The sequence below is a fragment of the Monodelphis domestica genome, chromosome 2 (genome assembly GCF_027887165.1).
Source record: "Monodelphis domestica isolate mMonDom1 chromosome 2, mMonDom1.pri, whole genome shotgun sequence".
Taxonomy (NCBI): domain Eukaryota; kingdom Metazoa; phylum Chordata; class Mammalia; order Didelphimorphia; family Didelphidae; genus Monodelphis; species Monodelphis domestica.
In genome coordinates, this window is record NC_077228.1 from 391279521 (window position 1) to 391299736 (window position 20216).

Here is a 20216-nt window from a genome sequence, read left to right on the forward strand (position 1 = left end):
CCCATTATAAATAAGTCAATCAATCAATTTACAACCCTTTATCAAGTACCTAGTAATTAGCAAGCAATATGTTAGGGTCTGGAGATACAAATACAGAAATTAAAGAATCACTGCCCTCAAGGGACTTATATTCTATAGGAGGAGATGACATTTATGCATGTGAGTATATAATATAGGCAAAATAAATACAAGTTAATTGGTGAAGGTAAGGGAATATGGAGACAGAATGACAACTGAAAGAGAGAGAAGAGGTATCAAAAAAGACTTCTAGTGAAGGGTAGCATTTAATCTGGGTTTTGAAAAAAACTAGTGATCATAAGAGATAGAAGTGAAGGGGAAGAAGATTCCAGACATGGGAGAAGGCTTGTATAAAAGCATGGAAACAAGTGATTGAATAGCCTGTGATTCTATTAATATATCTCCCCTAAAATGTCATATTAAGATTTCTCCTTCCCATTAACCTACCTAAAACAGATATTTGCTAAACATGTAGGGTTATTGAAAATACATTTTTGATAAGTAACATTATTCACTGTTCATAGACAACACTAAATATCAAATAAATAGAATTGGCTATGTCTTAAAGCATAGGTGTTAAACAAGCAGTTCAGTTCAGCATGTGACCTACAGGGCAACCAAATTAATATGTAATTAGAAAGTGTTTAATAAAATAAATCAAAATAAAACACAGAGGATGTTAATTTGATTTTCCAAAGCAATATTCATCCATAAGGATCTGTTTTTATTTGAGTTTGACTCCATTGTCTTAAAGAACCAGAGCTCACTGATTAATGATGTGGAAGTCTTAGAATGAGCAGATTCTATGCATTTGGGCAATCACTTACTTAGAGTAAAAATCATAATCAATACCAAATGAAAAGCAAGAATAATGATGAAAAGAAAACACTGGCTGAAATCATAACTAATACTTAAGACTGATTTGATTGATGCAAATAAGGTACTGACATTCCAGGAATGGTGAATCAATAAAAGAAAAGACATAAATATAAGCTACCATTTTCTGCAGACATTAGACATTGTCAAAACAGGAAACAAGGGCCAAAGAGCCCCAAAATTTTTTCAGATAACTAATACTTGATCTTGCAAAGTAACTAGACATATCAACAGAGATACAACACCAGAATCCCAACATCTAAGCAGGCCTAAAGGCCCCAATTGAGGAAGCCCATTCCAAATTTGGTTATCTCTAATTATTTGGAAGTATTTTATAGTATTTAGAGCTGGAAAGGATTTTGGAAGTGGTCATCTAGTTTTACAGAAGGAGAAAACTGAGGACCATAGAAGTGATTTGGCCAAGGTCATCCAGGTAATAAATGGCAGAACTTAAACTTGAACTAAACCCTCAAAGTCCAAAATCAGTGTTCCTCACTTTACCACACTACTAATACCTAAGTGGACATGGCACTATATTATATTATTAACTTTGACTTGCATACAGAAAGTGACATAAAAGACAGCAATACAAGTAGGACAAGGAAATTAGATGGGCCAGTCGTGAAATGAGAATAACAGACCTCTCCAATGCTAAGAGTCATTCATGAAATAATAAAACACCAAGAAGGCAACCTGTATCATGGGTATATATACTCTATGAAGGATTTATGGACAAGAATCACCCAGCATGTGAATGTACATGTGAGTTGTGATTTGCACCCTGAGAGGAAGCAACAATATCTATGAAATTACAGCTCTGTCAAAGCATTAATCATTGCCATCAAATTATTCCCTCTGGAGACTTTTGGCCTCCTCTCATTTAGTTCTCCTATGCCTTGGTATTTTTCAGCCTTTCTTATGAGAACTCCCTGATATGAGGCTGTTTGACTGTTTAGTATATGCAAATCAATTCTAAATTACCTGGAAAGACCACTGGGACTGGGAATTATGTGACATGTTCTAGTTGCTACTCTGCAACTAAATCACTGTATGTCCTTTGCCAAGTTTCTTCACCCCCTGGCTCTTATTTCCTCTCTTATAAAACAAAGGAAATGCAATAGATTATATGAATGGTCCAATCTGGTTCATCTGTCTCTCAATAACTTCTCTTTACTACTACAAAATCCAAGTTTTATAATCTGGTACCAAGCAGAAATCAATTTTTTCTTAAATTTAATTTTATACAAATTTAATAAACATGGTACCCATGCTTTCTTTCAAATCACCGATTTTAAAAATAGTGAAACTCCAAAGGAAAACAATCAAGAGAAAAAAAAATGTAAAGAGGGAGCAGCAGTATGACTCAGTGGATTGAGAGCTAGACTTAGAGATGGGAAATCCTAGGTTCAAATCTGGCCTCAGATGCTTCCTAGCTGTGTGACCCTGGGAAAGTCACTTACCCCCCATTGCCTAGCCCTTACCGCTCTTCTGCCTTGGAACCAATAAAAAAAGATTTGTAAAGATTTTAATAATATTTTTATCACCCAAAACAGTAGCACTATCACATTTGTGGTCTAATAGCACAATCCCAGATATATTACATGATAAAGTAAATATGGCAACAATTTTTTAAAATAGGAGAATATTCACTTAAGTACATCTGATATTCACAAGAATCATTGGCATATTCAAAAGACTTCAATCAGCTTCATCATTTTTTTGGTCTCATTGCTTTGGTGAAGACATGATATGGTGACAGATAATGCTAAAAGGGGAAGGGCCATGGGGCCTTCTTAATTTCTGAGGCTATGGGACCCTGGTCCATAGGAGTAAAGTTATTGATTTGGGAGTATGTCTTAAGAATTCAAAAGTCTTATTCCACACAATGAGCTGTAGCTAACCAGGAGAAAGTTGTGATCCTTAGCAATCACCTTTAGGACCCTAGACTAATGGAAGCCTCATTTGGGAGTAATGTAATGCTTGTAGAGCCAGTGTTATGTAGGAGTTGAAATAAGTTTTAAGCCCCTACCCCAAAAAACTAGCTCATATAAAGAGGGATTATGCCCTCATGATATCAGAGGAAATGTTTGTATATTTGATTTGATGAAGTATAAAAGCCAATTAATGTTGTGGTTAAATGGGATTATGGTGATAATCCTCACTAAAACTGCCTCACTGAAAGTGGGAGGAACATAGCCAATAAAGGTTTGAGCTGATGGCAGGAAAAAGAGGAATTTCCAAATCTCTCTGGGTACCTGAGAACCCTGAGGGGGAGTGGGGGAAGAGGGCACAATAGCAGACCTAGCCCAAATAGAGTGGGGCAGAGTATCCAAATTATGCAATTTTATTGTGTTTTCTTTTTTTAAATCCTAGGACTATGTGGATTTAAAATCTTTAACAAACTAAAGGATTAAGGAAAGATTCAGGAAGAAGATTGATGTAAATAAAGGCTAAGAGGACTCCACTTTCCTCCATGACTGCTGTACTTAGTCCTTCCAAACCATTCAGTGTACTGGAGATCCATTTGAATACTATCAAAGGGCAAATTTCACTAGTTGGTGCCTAAAACTTCAAAAGCCAGAAGGAACAAAAAGACTCACTTTGACCTATTAGGCTCCTAAACCAGTCCTTTTGTATGATGAAAATGATAAATGAATGCAAAATCATTTATGAAGATTTACTATGTACTCAGCATGGTGCTACCTACTCTGATTACAAATAGAAGAGCAAGACTGTCCTTGCTTTCAGGGACCTCACATTCTATTAGAGAGACAATATATATGGTAGGAGAACCACAAGTGATGATAGCTTGAGTGGTCTCATTTTTTTCCTGTAGGAATTATTTTAGGGTGACTTCATTTCTCCCTTTATTCCTGATATTTTTGTTTCATTGCTAGGAATTTTTCATATTAATTTGCAGTTATAAAAAGAAAGCTGAACCTGTGATCTTTCATATCTATCAACTTTATGTCTTCCCAGGGTTCTACATCCATATGATTTTTTTCTCGTTTTTCTTTTATTTAGAGGGGATACTGGTTATCTTACTTAAAAATAATAAGTTTATTCGAACATAGCAGCATTCCCCACCAAAATCAACCAAACAAATCCCACTCTGAAATATAGTTCCTGGAAACAGTTAAGCTAAAACTGTCTAAAAGCATGATTGTGAGTGACATTATATGCTGCTTTCTACTTTTGTTGCTTAGTGATTGTTAACTGAAAAGAGCATGTGCTTTACTTTTGTCACTATAGTGACAATGTAGCTATTGTATTTAGGTGGTGTTGCTGCAGCTCAGTATTGATTTTATTTACATTGCTGTTCTCATTGCACATATTGTTGCATATATAGATCTTTGGGCTATACTTCACCTCCTCACTTCATAAAATCTCCCCATTTTTCTCTAAAATTACCAAGTCAGTGATTATTTTTAGTATGTAATGTTGTATTATATTCTTTAGAGGATGGGAATAGGAGGGAAGCAGAAATGGCGTTTCCACCAATGTAGGTAACATCCTATTGTGAAAACTCTATACCAGAATTAATGAATCTTTTAGAGATCCTGTGGCCAAACTGTACCTTCAAGCTGCCTGTGAGCCCCACTGCCTCCTCTCCCATTATCTCAGGCAGCGGAGGGAAGAAGTACTCCCATTGGGCTGCACAGGGTTGTATAATTGAAAATCTGTTACCCTAAAAAAAGAACCTCATTTCCTGGCAACCCACTGACTTCCTGTCATTATGTACTTCCTGTAGACAGGGATAAATTCAGTGGGCAGTCCTGCTTGGGTTCTCTTTGGCTTCCTGTTGGGGAGCATGGTGGTGGTAAGCTTGGGGGTTTTAATAAGCTAATTAGCTATGGGCATGTAGTTTTTATTTGGTATCCCTTTAATTCCTTTATTTCTAATGATCTTTAATAAATCTCTAAAAATATAATATTTTTATTAGAGATTAATTTTAATTTTTACAGGGTGGAGGGGTGGGGCATGTGAAAATTGTTCTCAGGTGTGATGGAGAGGGGGAGGGGAACAGCCTCCTCTGGCACTTGTGCCACACCTTCAAATACAGCTATGTGACAGCTTTATATAACCAGTTCCCAAATATTGGTTACAGATTTTGTTTCTATCATTTTGCTATACCCAATAATGCTCTCAGGGAACTTTCAATAAGATGACTGAACAGTAAGAAACCAAGGGATTCATCCTCCACTCAGTAACTTAGCCATCTAAGAATGATGCCTAGGCCCTTTCCCATCCCATAAGAAACAGTATTCAGACTTTCATTTTAATGAGCTTCTCATCCTTCCTAGGCTGACTTAACATGATGAGCTGTTTCCTCTACTTTGTGAATTTATATTTTCATTAATGTAAATCATATGCTGGTTCTCTCTGTCTTTTTCTACTTTTGTGACAAATCATAGAATCACAGATTTAGAGCTAAAAGTCACCTTAGAGGCCATTTGCAACTCCCTTATTATGTAAATGAAGAAACTGAGGTATAGATATGAGAAGTGACTTGCCTATGATTACACAACTAGTAACTGTGTTAAGTGGGATTTGAACTCACATTTTCCTGACTCCATGTAGCAGTCCACCCCTATCTAGGGACAAGGGAAACAGTTAGAATGTACAGAGTGGCTTAGAAGAAAGCATGCTCAGTCTTGGGGAGGAAAGCCTCTGACCCTTGATCCCAGCTTCCCCCAGGTTAGGCGGGAAAACAGGTTTCTTTGTGTTCAACTGGCTAAGATAAACCACACCTATACCTTGTCGTTAACCAATGATAATCATCCCTATGTATTGTGTATATTTGCATATCAAAGAGATTAAAAGGAGAGCCACAGCAGTCTCCGCCCTCTCTTGGATCTTAGCTCTCACCTACGTCTGTCTTTGCTGGAGCTTGGCCTCTGGCCATGCTCCATCTTTAAATTCCTTTTCCTTTTCTATCTCTCTCACCTGGGACCTGGCCTTCGGCCAGGCTCTTTCCTTTCTCTATCATGTCTCTGACCTGTGTGGTATTAAATTTGGATCACTGGATGGAATTAGCCTTTTGAGAGGCCCACTGATCGGAGTTCTGCTGTGGCTCCTTTGTAATCAATCCAGCCTGGTTTCTGACTCATTTCTGCCATCTCATATCTGTAACTTGGCTCCGCCATGCCCCTCACGGAATCCTAAACTTCTATCCTTTCTCTATCTTTCTTACCTTGTGGCTTCTCGCTGGCAAGAGGCGACACTCCAGATTCAAATCTCTATGATAAAATACTATGAGTTGCAGCATATGTCCAGATAACTGAAGTTTCTGCACTACTCTATTATGCTCCTATGCCAGGGTTATGATATTTCCCAAATTCTTCTATTCTTTTCATCCCAGGCGGTAACAGCCCAGGTAGGGCAGCACAAGTCTATGGCCCAGTCTTGCTCTTCATCAGTTTCCTGTGTTTGTGATACTGTAGCTCCTCTCTAACCAGGGTTCTCCTGCCCTCTGCTGGTTTTCCTGTTATTAGCCTTATTGTGACCTTCCGCTGTTCCACTTAAGCATACCAACATACTCTACCTTAAAAGAAGTAGGAGACATTAGTACCAATCTTAAAAGATGATTTTTTTAGTAAGAATTTAATGTATCTAAAAGAAGTATTTGCAGCTTATTGCCTACAGATTGAATCTGGTTGAGTGAATGCTTACAAATGGCCTATTTAATAAGATAAAGTCTATAAGGAATAATTAGCTAAGTACTAAAAGTAAATCATATTAACAGCCAAACTCAGCTGGAAGAATTAGGAAGAGAATTTATTTAAAATAACTACAAAATGTACAAAATACTTGGGACTCCATCTATCTATGCACAGTAACTATGTAAATTACAAAACATACTTTATAAAAATGAAGACATAATAACTACCTAAATTAATTTTCTCATTCAGTGCCAAACCCACAAAAACTAACAACAACAAAGGATTACTTTATAGTGATAGGGGAAAAAACTAATGAAATTCACGTGGAGAAACAAGAGGTCAAGAATCTTAAAAGGGAAGTAATGGAATAGGGAGAAGAAAAAGGAAGCCGAGCAGTATATAAAGATCTAAAATTATATTACAAGGTAGTTTTCATCAAAATGACTTGGTTCTCATTTAAGAACTAGTCAAGGAGTGAAAATGGTCAATTACTGAAACATTAGATACACAGCATATAGAAGCATTGAGCCTAGTAGTTAACAAACAAAAAGAGTTAAACTGTGACTCAGTAATATCACTACTAGGTATACACACACCACTACCACCCCCCAAAAAAGAGGAATAGGGAGTATATATATATATATATATATATATATATATATATACAAAAAAGAAATTAATTATAACTGTTCTTTTGTGGCAGAAACTAGTTGGGGTGGAAAATGCCTATCAAATAAGAACCACTTGAAAAAATTATGATATATGAACTCAATGGAATACTGCTTTGTTGTAAGAAATGATAAAATGGTAGTTCTTTATACAGAGTAAATAGAACCAAGAGAACAATTTATACAAGAGCTTTGTAAAAATGAACAGCTTTGAAGGATTTGAGCATTGTCATCACTACAATGACCAACCTTGATTACAGAGAATTGATTTTGAAGCATGCCGTTCATCTTCTGATAGATAAATGATGGAATCATTTCAGAAAATAAGACATATATTATTTAAAATATATATAGGCATGACTAATGTAGGAATTTGTATTGAATAAATATGGATATTTTAAAAAGATTGTGTTCTTTTTCATTAATGGGAGAGCATGAGGAAAAAATTATTTTTCTTAATTTAAAAAATTAAATAATGTAGCTCAAGAAAGCAAATATTATTGAGTAGAGCCTTCTTTTTTTCAGAAAGACGCACTACACTAATACATACATATATGTATATTTACATTTATATAATAAAGATGTACACCTTTTTGGTATAGGTTGTTTTATCAATTAAAGAATGAACAGTCCCTTGATATTACTATACTATCTTTATTATTGCAAAAAGTACCCTAATAGTATATATAGTATATACAATATATATAATACATAATAGTATATATAAACAATCCAGGATGATTCAATCTGTGTTTCCTAAGTGTCTACAGCATACTGATCACTAAAGATATATCCCTATAGATATCACTAAAGATAAAAATTATCTCTTTCCCATAAAAGGTTAAATTCTTTGTTGGGGTTCTACATGAAAAATATTAAAATTTCACCAAAGCATTACTTGCTGCCAATCTGTAGTGACCAAGTTTGGAAAGCATATAATTCAATTAATTTGAAAAAAAACTCATTTTAACCCAGTTTTAGTGACTTACTACTAATTTTCTACTAACTGCCTTATAAAGAAATGGTAAACAAATGGAAAGTAGTTTGGTAGAAACTAAGTATAGACTATCTCACACCATTCACTAAGATTTGATCAAAAGGCATACGTGACATAAGGAGAAATCATAAGCAAATTAGAAGATCAGTGTAAAAATTAAATTATATCTCTAATAATAAAAATATTATATTTTATGAGGTTTATTAAGGATCATTAGACATCAAGGAATAAAGAAGGAACAAAATAAAAACCATATGCCCATGGCTGATTCGCCCATTTAAAACCCCACACTTAGCTTACCACTAAATTTGCTACATCATTTGCAAAGGAAGAGAGCCTGGGAGGTGTTACTGCCAGTTAAATACCAATAATGTGATCTCGCCAACATGGAGACTCAGGAGAGATTATAGGGAATTCTGGGAAATACCAAGGACTTCTGAGGATTGAAGTCTAGGGTTCAAAATCTCCATTTATACATTCCTCCCTGAGAGCTGAGGAAGACTAATCTCTCTGATGGGTCATGTAAACATACCAGCTATGAAATTACAATAATTTGAGGAAAAGAGAACAAAACCAATAATTTCTAGGCGCATTGACAAAAAAACAGTCAGGGGGCACAAGAGTATACATACAAAACAAATGCATTCAATGCCACACAGTTCAAATCACCACATCCCAAAATTCACTCTGGATCTTCTGGTGCAGATTGTGGTCTGTGGAGGCATCTTCATGGTGCCTTCTCCAAACAGTTCACTTTCTGGATTCTGAGAGGTAGCATGTTTCTTAACCTAAAATTACTCTCAAAAAAAATTAGACTTTGCAATTTAAAATAATAATAATCATACATACCCCGCCCCTGAGGAGAGTGACCGAAAAACACAGGGATCACTTAGGAATGCATGGCTGAGTTATGAGCTATATGAATCAATTGGCAAGAGAAATAAAAAGCATAAAAAATCCAAATAAAAAAGATAATTTCTGGATGAAGTATAGACTATCAAAGACTTATGTGTAAAAATTCTAAGTAAAGGAAAAATAAATCTATAACAGGTCCTTGAATCAGGGCCCAATTAAAATGATTTAAGCAATGATGCATTTACCCAGTCAGTAGTCAGGACTACAGAAAGTTGCCACATTATGAAACACAGAATAGGGACTAGATTTTTAGGAGCCAAATTTGAGATATTTGGTAGAATGTGGGACAAGGAAGACCTGCCTTTAAGACATGTTAAATAGCCACAACCTTGAACCCCAAACACGTCCAAGTCTTCTTGTCATGGCTCAAAATTTTTATTAACCCTATTAGGATTGGTTGGTCTCTTTGATCTTGTGCTCGATTGGCACTATGCAATCTAGCTTTGTGCTTCTTTGGCACTGTGCAATGGCTCTTTTTGTATTTTCTTGTCTGGGAATCAGACAGAATCATTAAGCAAAGTCCCATAATTTTTTTAAACAATTAATGACATTTTTTATAGTCTAAAGCTTTTTGGGTACACATTGATATTATAGCAAATGTATTTTAAACTTATATTACTGAAAAAAAAAAGTTAAAGAAAATCTTAATGCTGGTGACATGTCCTTCAAATATAAAAGGAGAGAAAAATTAAAAAAATGAAATAGTATATTGCACATGCAAGAAAAATATAGTAATAGAGTTTTAAAAATAAAAAATATATAGCTTATAATCATTGACATACTGTCAGCTAAGGAAATGTAGAATACAAAGGTTTCTCACCAAAAATGAGATACATTTCTTCTTCATACCTAGCCATGGTCCACTGTGAGTACAAGCAAATGATTTTCACAAAGTAACAGTTTTTTAAAAAGAACAGTAGTACAACAGGTAATGCACATTCAAAAAGTATCAATATCCCCAGAGTTATGATAGCCCATTGTAAAATTAAATTTAGTTTTTAGTAATAAAAGTATTATATTTTATGAGGTTTATTAAAGATTATTAGAAATCAAGGATACAAAATAATAAATCACGTGCCTAGGGCTGATTAGCCCATTTACATTTTACTCATTACATCTCGCCATGTCCAGGTAGAGGAAGAGAGAGGCCAAAGTAGGAGTTACAGCCAGTTTAAATACAAATTGTGATCTCGCCCAGGTGGGGACTCAGGTGAGATTATAGGGAACTCTGGGAAAGTACCAAGGACTTCTGGGGATTGAAGTCTGGGGTTCAAATCTCCATTTTACATTACCCCCCTGAGGCCAAGAAAGACTAGTCTCTCCGCTGGGGCTTGTAAACATACCAACTTTGAAATTACAATAATTTGAGGATAAGAGGAAAAGAGAACAAAACCAATGATTGCTAGGCACATTGACAAAAAGTCAGTTAGGGGACAGTACCCTTTGGCATAAGAGTAAACATACAAATAAATGTTCAATCAACCACACCCAAAGTTCATTCTTGATCTTCTCGTGCATAGCTTGTGGTCTGTGGAGGCATCTTCATGGTGTCTTCTCCAAACAGTTCAGTTTCTGGATTTGGAGAGGTAGCTTGTTGCTTATCCTAAAATTACTCTTAAAAGGAATTTACACTTTGCAATTTAGAATAATAATAATTTTACATTACCCCCCTGAAGAGGGTGATTGAAAAACACAGGGATCATTTAGAGATGCATGGCTGAGTTATGAGGTATATGAATCAATTGGCAAGAGAAATTTAAAAACATCAGAAAAATCCAAATAAAAAAAGATAATTTCTGGATAAAGTATAGACTATCAAAGACTTATGTGTAAAAATTCTAAGTAAAGGAAAAATAAATCTATAACAGATCCTTGAATCAGGGCCCAATTAAAATGATTTAAGCAATGATGCATTTACCCAGTCAGTAGCCAGGACTACAGAAAATTGCCACATTATGAAAGACAGAAAAGGGACTAGATTTTTAGGAGCCAGGTAGGAGCCAAATTAGAGATACTTGTCTGTAAGTATTTCACAATGAGTGTGGATACAAGGAAGGCCTACGTCTTAAAGTATGTTAAGCATCGCAACCTCAAGTCTTCACACTAGGTTCAAGTCCTTTGTATCGGCTTAGAAGTGCATCAATCCTTCCTGGATTGGTTTCTTTCTTTTTTTTTTTATCTCTGTGCACTTTTGGCACAATTCAGGTTTAGCTTTGTGCTTCTTTGGCCCTGTGCAATGGCTCTTTTGTATATCTTGTCCTGGAATTAGACAGAATCATTAAGCAAAGTCCCGTATTTTTTTTAAAACAATCTCAAGATTTTGGGGCATGCATTGACATCATAGCAAATATATTTTAAACTTATATTCCTGCTAAATCAAAAAAGTTAAAGAAAATCTTAATACTGGTGACATGTGCTTCAAATATAAAAAGGAGAGAAAAATAAAAGACTGAAATAGTATATTGCACATGCAAGAAAAATATAATAAAAAAGTTTTTAAAATTCAAAAATAAAGCTTATAATCATTGACACAGTGTGTCAGCTAAGGAAATATAGAATTTAAAATACATTTCCTCTTCATATCTGGCTATGATCCACTGGAAGTACAAGCAAATGAATTTTACAAGTTTTATAAGTAACAGTTTTTTTAAAATAAAGGACAGTAGTACAAATATGTAGGTATCAATATCCCCACAATTTTCAATAGCCCAATTAAATACAATAGCAAACAAAAAAACCACTATCATTTTTACTTGAGTCTGCTGTATGACATTTAAAGAAAATGGATACTTGTCACAAGTTTTTCAGGTGTAGCAGTGTTTCAACATTGGCAAACATATTTTTAAACAAAGTAAAACTTATTTGAGTCTAGAACATCATCAAGAAATCTAGATATCATTAAAAATGTGGTAGAGGAGTCTCTGAAAACCCCAAACCTCTGTACTGTTGATGTTGGGTAAAGTGAGCTGAAGAGTTATAAATGAGAGATGCTCCTCTATGGGGAGTCATACAGAAGGGTACAATGCCCTGGGATTAACTTCCCAGCTCCTTTGGTATGAGACTGTGATGTCACATCTGTTCACATTTTTATAAATGTGGGAGGTGGGGATTATAATAGTATTTCACTTCAGCTACTAAAATGAACCTTATCTCATGTTAGAAACAGGCAAAATGACCAGAGTTGTTGGGAAAAAATATAAAAATCATGTCTAAAAGACCCCTTAAAATTATTTTGAGATATTTAGCTAAAACTTATTAAGTTTTCCAAAGGTTGTTATACAATTGTAACCAGTTTTTATGAAGGCTATCCATCCTTTAGGTGTCAATTTACAAATTCAAAACAGAAAAAGGGCTATTTTTATATAGGCTTATTCAGTAATATTTGTTCAGTATAGTTATAGGGGAAAAGCAACAGAATATAACAGTAGTTAAAACCCAGTACATTAAAATGATTCAGTGTAACAGAATAGTATTGAATGCATTAATATATGAACTTAAAACCAACAAAATTAAACCTTAAACAAAACAATCAGCAAAATGCAATAAAATACAGAGATTTTATAAAACATTGGAGTCTGAAAAGCCTTAAAAATATAACTTCCAGTCTCTTTAAAGTTACTTGGGCTTTTATCCATTAGATGCCGATTGTCAGAAGGCAGAAGACTGGTAAGGGGAAGGCAATGGGGTTTAAGTGATTTGCCCAGTGTGTGACTGCGAAAATATGGGTTTCAAGACTGTGAATTGCCCAAACTGTAAAGATAATTTTTAGCTTCTTGATTTTATATATAAAATAAGTGGTCGCCATGGGAAAAATTCCCAAATATGAAATACCCAAGTCAGCTGGGTTTTATGGAGATTTTAATTAATATAAATGAAGGAATTAAGGAAAGTGAAAGATACAGAGTAAGAGGAAATAGTAGGAAAAGGCTAGGGCCTAGTCCAATGGCCTAGGTCTTTCTCTTTAAGAGAGAAACTAAGTCAGTCTTTAATCACTCACCACAAGATCTTTCCAAGCAAAACTCTAGTGTTCAGAGACCCAGCAGCCTCCTCTGACTCCTGACCTCCAATTCAGCTACCAAACCTGAACTACATCGAACTACCTTGAACTTGTTCAGACAGCTCCTTTTAAAGAGAAATTTCTCTTGTGTCACCTCCCCTAAATTTTCATATCTACCAATCCCAGTAGACGCCTTTCCTAGGATAGCCCATTCTTAGTTTCTCTGGGTAGATTATATCGTCTGACTCTTCACACCTCTTTGTCTGTTTGTTAAGCTTGCCCCTTGCAAGATGCCTGACCTTTTAGTGATTAATTTGACCTTCATAGGTACTTAGCACTATTTTGTATTCGATCTAAAAATAGACCTAGCTTAAGGGCTTTTGCCTCACTATAAGTATGGGTCAAGTACTTTTCATTATTCAGTAAGGAGTTTACAACTTTATCTTCCCCTAAAGTATGCCTAAGTATGGGTGGAGTAATGTTAGAGTTCCCAGTACATTCCTGACCAAGTACCTCTATTGTTTAAATGGGGAATAACCTTAATTATAACCTTAAGATAATGTTCCAAGGTAGAGGCTGAGAAAACTTAAGATTCACAAGGGTCACACAGGTAGGAAGTGTCTGAGGCCAGATTTTAACCCAGGACCTCCCATCTTTAGGCCTGGCTATCAATACACTGAGCCACTGAGCTGCTCCCCCATAGTGAGGGTGGATTTTTGGAATCTCAAATTTGGCCAAAGAGTTGCAGGTAGCTGAATTTTCCCCTTGAATCCCAGGCGAGATAAGTAACAGAATCATTGCACTCAAAAGATAACCTTTTAAATAAGAAATGCTTGTAACTTCCTGTTTGGAAAAGTCTCTTCCTTTTCCTCTCCCCCCCCCCTCCCGCCCTTGTGGTCCTCTGCCCTCTGACACATGGAGGCTAATTGTAGCCTAAAGAAAGAACACCCCCATTTTTACCAGCTGGGTTGTAATCCCTGAAGACACAGGAGCAGCTACCATCAGTCTGGGTCCTGGGGCTTGGCCTGGGGTGATGAGTGATCTGGGTCAGAGACCAGAGTTGCTGGGGCTGGGGCTGGAGCCAGGCAGTTTGGGACCGGGAGAGCAATCAAGCAGCATGCTGCCGGTAGCTTCCAGTGTGTTTTTGGAAATCAAAAACTTGGAGCAACTGGTAAAAACTGGGGTGTATTTTCCTTAGGCAATGACTAGCCTCCTAAGTCATTCTCCACGTGGCTGGAGAAACTAGAGTTTTACCTCCGGGGGGAGGGAAGAAGGAAGTTACTCTTCTCAATGGGAAGTAAATTACAAGCATGGTATACTCTTTGAAAGAGCAGTACCTTGCCTATTTCAAACAGTTTCTACCATTCATGAGGGCACTAATCTTGTCTGAGATTCAGGGGAGAAATTCATCTCTCTACAACCCTTTGCCACTTGGGCCTGCCTCTAAGATTCATCCAGTTTGAGATTCCTCAAACCCATGTTCTCCCTTGCTATGGGAAATTCCACAGTTCTGACAAAAGGAATCTGAATGGATAGAGAAAGGAACTTTAAAGAGACTAGAGGTGAAGATTTTAGACCTTTTCAAACTCCATTGTTTTATAAAAGTCTCTGAATTTATTATATTTTGTTGATTGTTTTATTTAATTTTGTTGTTTTAAGTTCATATATTGATGCACATTCAATCTATTCTATTACACCGAATCATTTTAATCTACTGTGTTTTAACTACTGTTATATTCTGTTACCTTTCCCCTATGGCTACTGAGCAAAATATTGTAAAATATTGTAAAAACCCATAAATAGCTTTTTTTTTTCCATTTTGTATTTGTTGTCACATAGATGGATGGACTCAACCTGGCTAACAACCTTTAGAAAATTTAATAAGCTAAGTATTTAATTATAATGTTAAAGGGTCTTCAGAAATAATTTTAGATAATTAATGGTTTCTGAATGGATGATATTTTATATTTATATTCATATTATAAAGAATACTGTATTAAAGGTAGAGAAACAAAAAAGTGTTCCTATCAAGCCGTTTCTATGAATTAGGAAGCCAAAAAGAGCTCCTTCAAAACTCTTGAGTTTAATTTATTTCCACCAGAACAATCTAGATTTCTTGATGATGTTCTAGACGCAAATAACTTTTACTTTGTTTAAAAATACATTTTCCAAGGTTGAAAGATTTCTTAAGTTTGTAAAAATTTTGACAAATATCCATCAGTTCAAAGATTTTTTTTTTGTCATACAGGAACTTATATGAAATTTGATAGTTTGTTATTGTAATTAACTGAGCTATTTTGAATTTTGGGGACTTTGGTACTTCTTTGAATGTGAATTATCTACTGTATTACTGTTTTATTCTGAAAATTCTTTGTACTCACGCAATGGTTAAGTTAAAAAGGAAATGGATCTCATTTTTTGGTGAGAAACCTTTGTATTCTACCTCTCCTTGGCTGACACAGTGTGTCACTGATTGTAAGTTATATATTTTTTATTTTAAAAACTCTTTTTAATTATAATTATTGTTTTTCCTTGCATGTGCAATATAATATCCAAGTTTTATTTTTTCTCTCCTTTTTGTATTTGAAGAACATGTCAACAGCATTGGGAAGATTTTTCTTTAATTTATTTTTGTTTTTGCAGTAATATAAGTTTAAAATACATTTGTTCTAATATTAATGTATAACTAAAAAGGTTTAGACTATAAAAATGATACCACTGATATTTTTTTAAAACCCTTACCTTCCATTTTGGAGTCAATACTGTGTATTGGCTCCAAGGCAGAAAGAGTGGTAAGGGCTAGGCAATGGGGGTCAAGTGACTTGCCCAGGGTCACACAACTGGGAAGTGTCTGAGGCCAGATTTGAACGTAGGACCTCTCATCTTTAGATCTGGCTCTCAATCCACTGAGCTACCCAGCTTCCCCCAACCACTGATATTTTTTTAAAATTATGGGACTTTGCTTAAGGATTTTGTCCAATTCCAGGAGAAGGGAATACAAAAAGAGCCACTGCACAGTGCCAAACAAGCAGAAATCTAAACTGTGTAGTGCCAATCAAGCACAATGTCAAAGAGACCAACCAATCCCAATGGGATTAATAAAATTTTGATCCAAGAGAAGAGGATTTGAAATTGTTTGGGGTTCAAGGTTGTGACTATTTTGACAAATGTCAAAGGCAGATCTTCCTTGTCCCACATTCTACCAAGTATCTCAAATTTGGCTCCTACATGGCTCCTATAATGGAATCCCTATGCTATCTTTCATTGTGTGGCAAAACTTTCTGTAGTCCTGGCTGTTGATTGGGTAAATGCATAATTGCTTAAATCACTTTAATTGGGGCCTGATTCAAAGACCTGTTATAGGTTTATTTTTCCTTTTCTTAGATTTTTTACACATAAGACTTTGATAGTCTATATTTCATCCACAAATTATTTTCTCTTTTATTTGTATTTTTTTAATGTTTTGATTTCTCTTGTCAATTGATTTAAATACCTCATAACTCAGCCACTCTTTCCTACGTAATCCCTGTGTTTTTCAATACCCTCTTCAGTGGGGAATGTATAATTATTATTCTTCAAAATTGCAAATTTTAAATTCTTTTTGAGAGTAATTTTAGGATAAGAAACACATTACCTCTCTGAATCCAGAAAGTGATCTCTTTGGAGCAGGCACCATTAAGATGCCTGCACAGATCACACGTTGCATCAGAAGATCCAGAGTAAACTTTGGGATGTGGTGATTTGAACTGTATGGGGGTTGAATGTGTTTGTTTTGTATATATACTCTTTTGCCAAAGGGGTCTGTCCCTTAACTACTTTTTGTCAATGTGCCTAATAATCATTTGTTTTGTTCTCTTTTTCCTTTTATCCCCAAATTATTGTAATTTAAAAGTTGGTTATGTTTACAAGATCCATTGGAGAGATTAGTCTTCCATGGATCTCAGGGAGGGAATGTATAATTGAAAATCTGTTAACCTAAAAAAAGAACTACATTTCCCAGGAGCCCACCAACTTCCCATCATTACATATTTCCTGTAGACAGAGGATATTAGGCAGAGACATGGAGGGTCCTGCCTTTTTACTTCCTGTCTCGAGCTTGGTGCTGGTAAGGCAGACATTTTGAAATGGCTGATCAGCCATGGGCATGTGGTCTTTATTTTGTATCCTCTTTATTACTTAATTTCTATTGATTACTAATAAATCTCCTAAAATATAATATTTTTAATATTGAGATTTAATTTTAACTTTTACAAAGCTACTGAATTAGTATTTGAAGTATAACTTATGAATGTTCACCTCTAGAAAAATAACTGATAAAAAGAAACATGAAAGACGTAATTTCTATATATAATTTTTCTTTTGTAACTGGGTTGCCAAGCTATAGGGAAAGGAGAGAGGATAAGATACCTGAGAATTTTAATGTAACCAACAATGAAATAAATTAAAAAAAATTTTTTTAAGAATGTTAAGATTTAGCCCAATTGTCAGTTTTGTATTTTACCTAGTTTTTTGTCCTGAGTATTTTGTTTTTTTCAAAGAAACAATGAAATGTCCAAAATACAAGAAATATTCTAGTGATGGAAGATGGAATGACATAGGTACCCACAAAAATTAACCTACTGTTTTAGTATAGATATATCTCATATATCTCATTTTATTTTGCTGCAGAGATACTACACTTCACACATTTTTTTTTAACAGATTGAAGGTTTGGGGCAATCCTGCATCAAGCTGGTTTAGTGACATCATTATTCCAAAAACATGTGTTCACATTAGGTCTCTGTATCAAATTTCCTAATTCTCACAATATTTCAAGCTTTTAAAAATTATTATATCTGATATGGTGATCAAAGATATTTATATTGCTTTTGTATTTATTTTGGTGAACCATGCTATACCCATATAAGATAGTTAATCAAAATATGTAATGTGTGTTCTAACTGTTCCACTGACCAGCTATTCCCAGACTCTCTCCCTCTCCTTAAGCCTCTCTATTCCCTAAGATACAACAATATTGAAATGACCTAAAATGGTCTCTCAGTGTTCAAGTAAAAGGAAAGATAAATCCATTTGGCAAAATACCTCACTCTCTTATTCTAAGAAATTGGCACACCCAACACTCAGCAACCACTACTCTAATCAGGCAGCAGCCATCAACATTGAGGCAACACCCTCCATCAGAAAAAAGATTATGACTTTGGGAAAGCATAAAGATTTTTAAATTAAGATATGTATATTGTTATTTTTAGACACAATACTATTGCTTGTTTAATAGATTAGAGTGTAAACATAATTTTTCTATGCAATGTGAATCTAAATGATTTGTGATTTGCTTCATTGGAATAGTCATGTTATTGCGGTGGACTGGAACTGAAACCTGTAATATCTCTCAAGTATGCCTTATATATCAAAATATATGTCTTACCTGTAGATGGCAGCAATATCCAATGATTGTCAAACATATTTCAAAGCCGTTTTAACCTGTTTCTCACAATATGGCACTTAGTAGCTAGAAGATATAAGCAATTTCTAAAGATAGCTTTATAGATCTCTTTTCATAGACAATTCTATGGCTTATTTGGAAGAATTATTGCTGTCTGTATATTTTAAAAATTATTTAAATTGCATTATACATTATTGTATGTCTTAAAAATAGAAGGAAAAATGACTTTATAGTTATTATTTATTTAGCATGGGATTTGATCAAGATTGAAAATCCTTAAAAATAGATTTTTCTTTGCCATTTTCTTCATAAAGAAGAGTTGTAAATGCTATTGAACACAAAAGTAAATTAATTTATCATGTGCTATTCTAAAATTAAATATAAATCAATAAAATATTCATTTACAAAAGAAAACATATATATTGTGGAAAATAATAAAAGAAATAGAGCTAATTACAGTACAAAAGCCATTGCACATGATAATGGCTATATGGTCTCTTCGATTCTGGATATATATATATTTTTTTTTTCATGCTCCTAGCCTTGTAAAAAAATATCCTCATTTTTATCTGATACTAGTGAAATCTAATTCTCACTCCATAAGTGAAGAAATGCCTAATTTAAACATGATAAAAAAAATCTCTGAATGTATCATATATATATCTATATTATGTGGCTTGGGACATTCATTACTTTATTTTCAAGAACTGTCAGAGTTCATGATTTAATTGTGCTCATGTGGAACCTAAACTAAATAATCTCCCAAAATTGAGCCACTAAGTTAGCATCTATGTCATCTATGTTATTCTTCTTCCAGAGCATCACTTAGGCACACTCATACACAATACATCCTCTTAAAGTTAATGTCCTAAAGTTCCATTTTTGTGGGACTAAATGAGAAGTAGCTCTTATCTCCTATGTACTAATAATACTAACCTAGATCAAAAGAGACAAGTAAGTGTTAAAAGTGCATCGATAAGTAGATAGATAGATAGGCATATTATGGAGAATAAGGAAATATATGCTTAAAATAAAAATAAAAGTCTGTCAGCCTTTTTTGCATTTGCCAGTATAATAATGATATTACTTAACAGGAATGATTGAAACCCTGAATGAGATATTATGCTATAGTAAAATGAAATTTTGATCTGGAATCAGAAAGTCTGAGTTTAAATCCTTGCTCAGCTTCTTATTAACTTTGTGATCATGGGCAAGTTAATTAACTTCTCTGGGTTGGAGTTTTGTCATCTGTTAAATAATAAAGGTAAACTAAATGGTCCCTAAAGTCAATTTTAAATTCTATAGTCTTGGGTGTGTGTGTGTGTGTGTGTGTGTGTGTGTGTGTGTGTGTGTGTGTGTGTGTATAATATTGAATAATAAAAATATTTTATTGGTAAAAATTATTTATTGAAAGATCTCATCTATTGACTTGGATTTTAGGCTCATCCCTCTTTCCACATAACCAAGTTTTCAGTTGTATATTTTCAAAATTATTCACTATCCTCTATGAATGATCAATTTAGACATTTGTCATGGCCTAGAGAAGACTGTGCATTCCTCTGGGCTATATCATGATGTTTATTTAAACCTGCCAAGCTGGGAATCCTTGAACTATAGAATGAATTCTGATTCTAGCCTT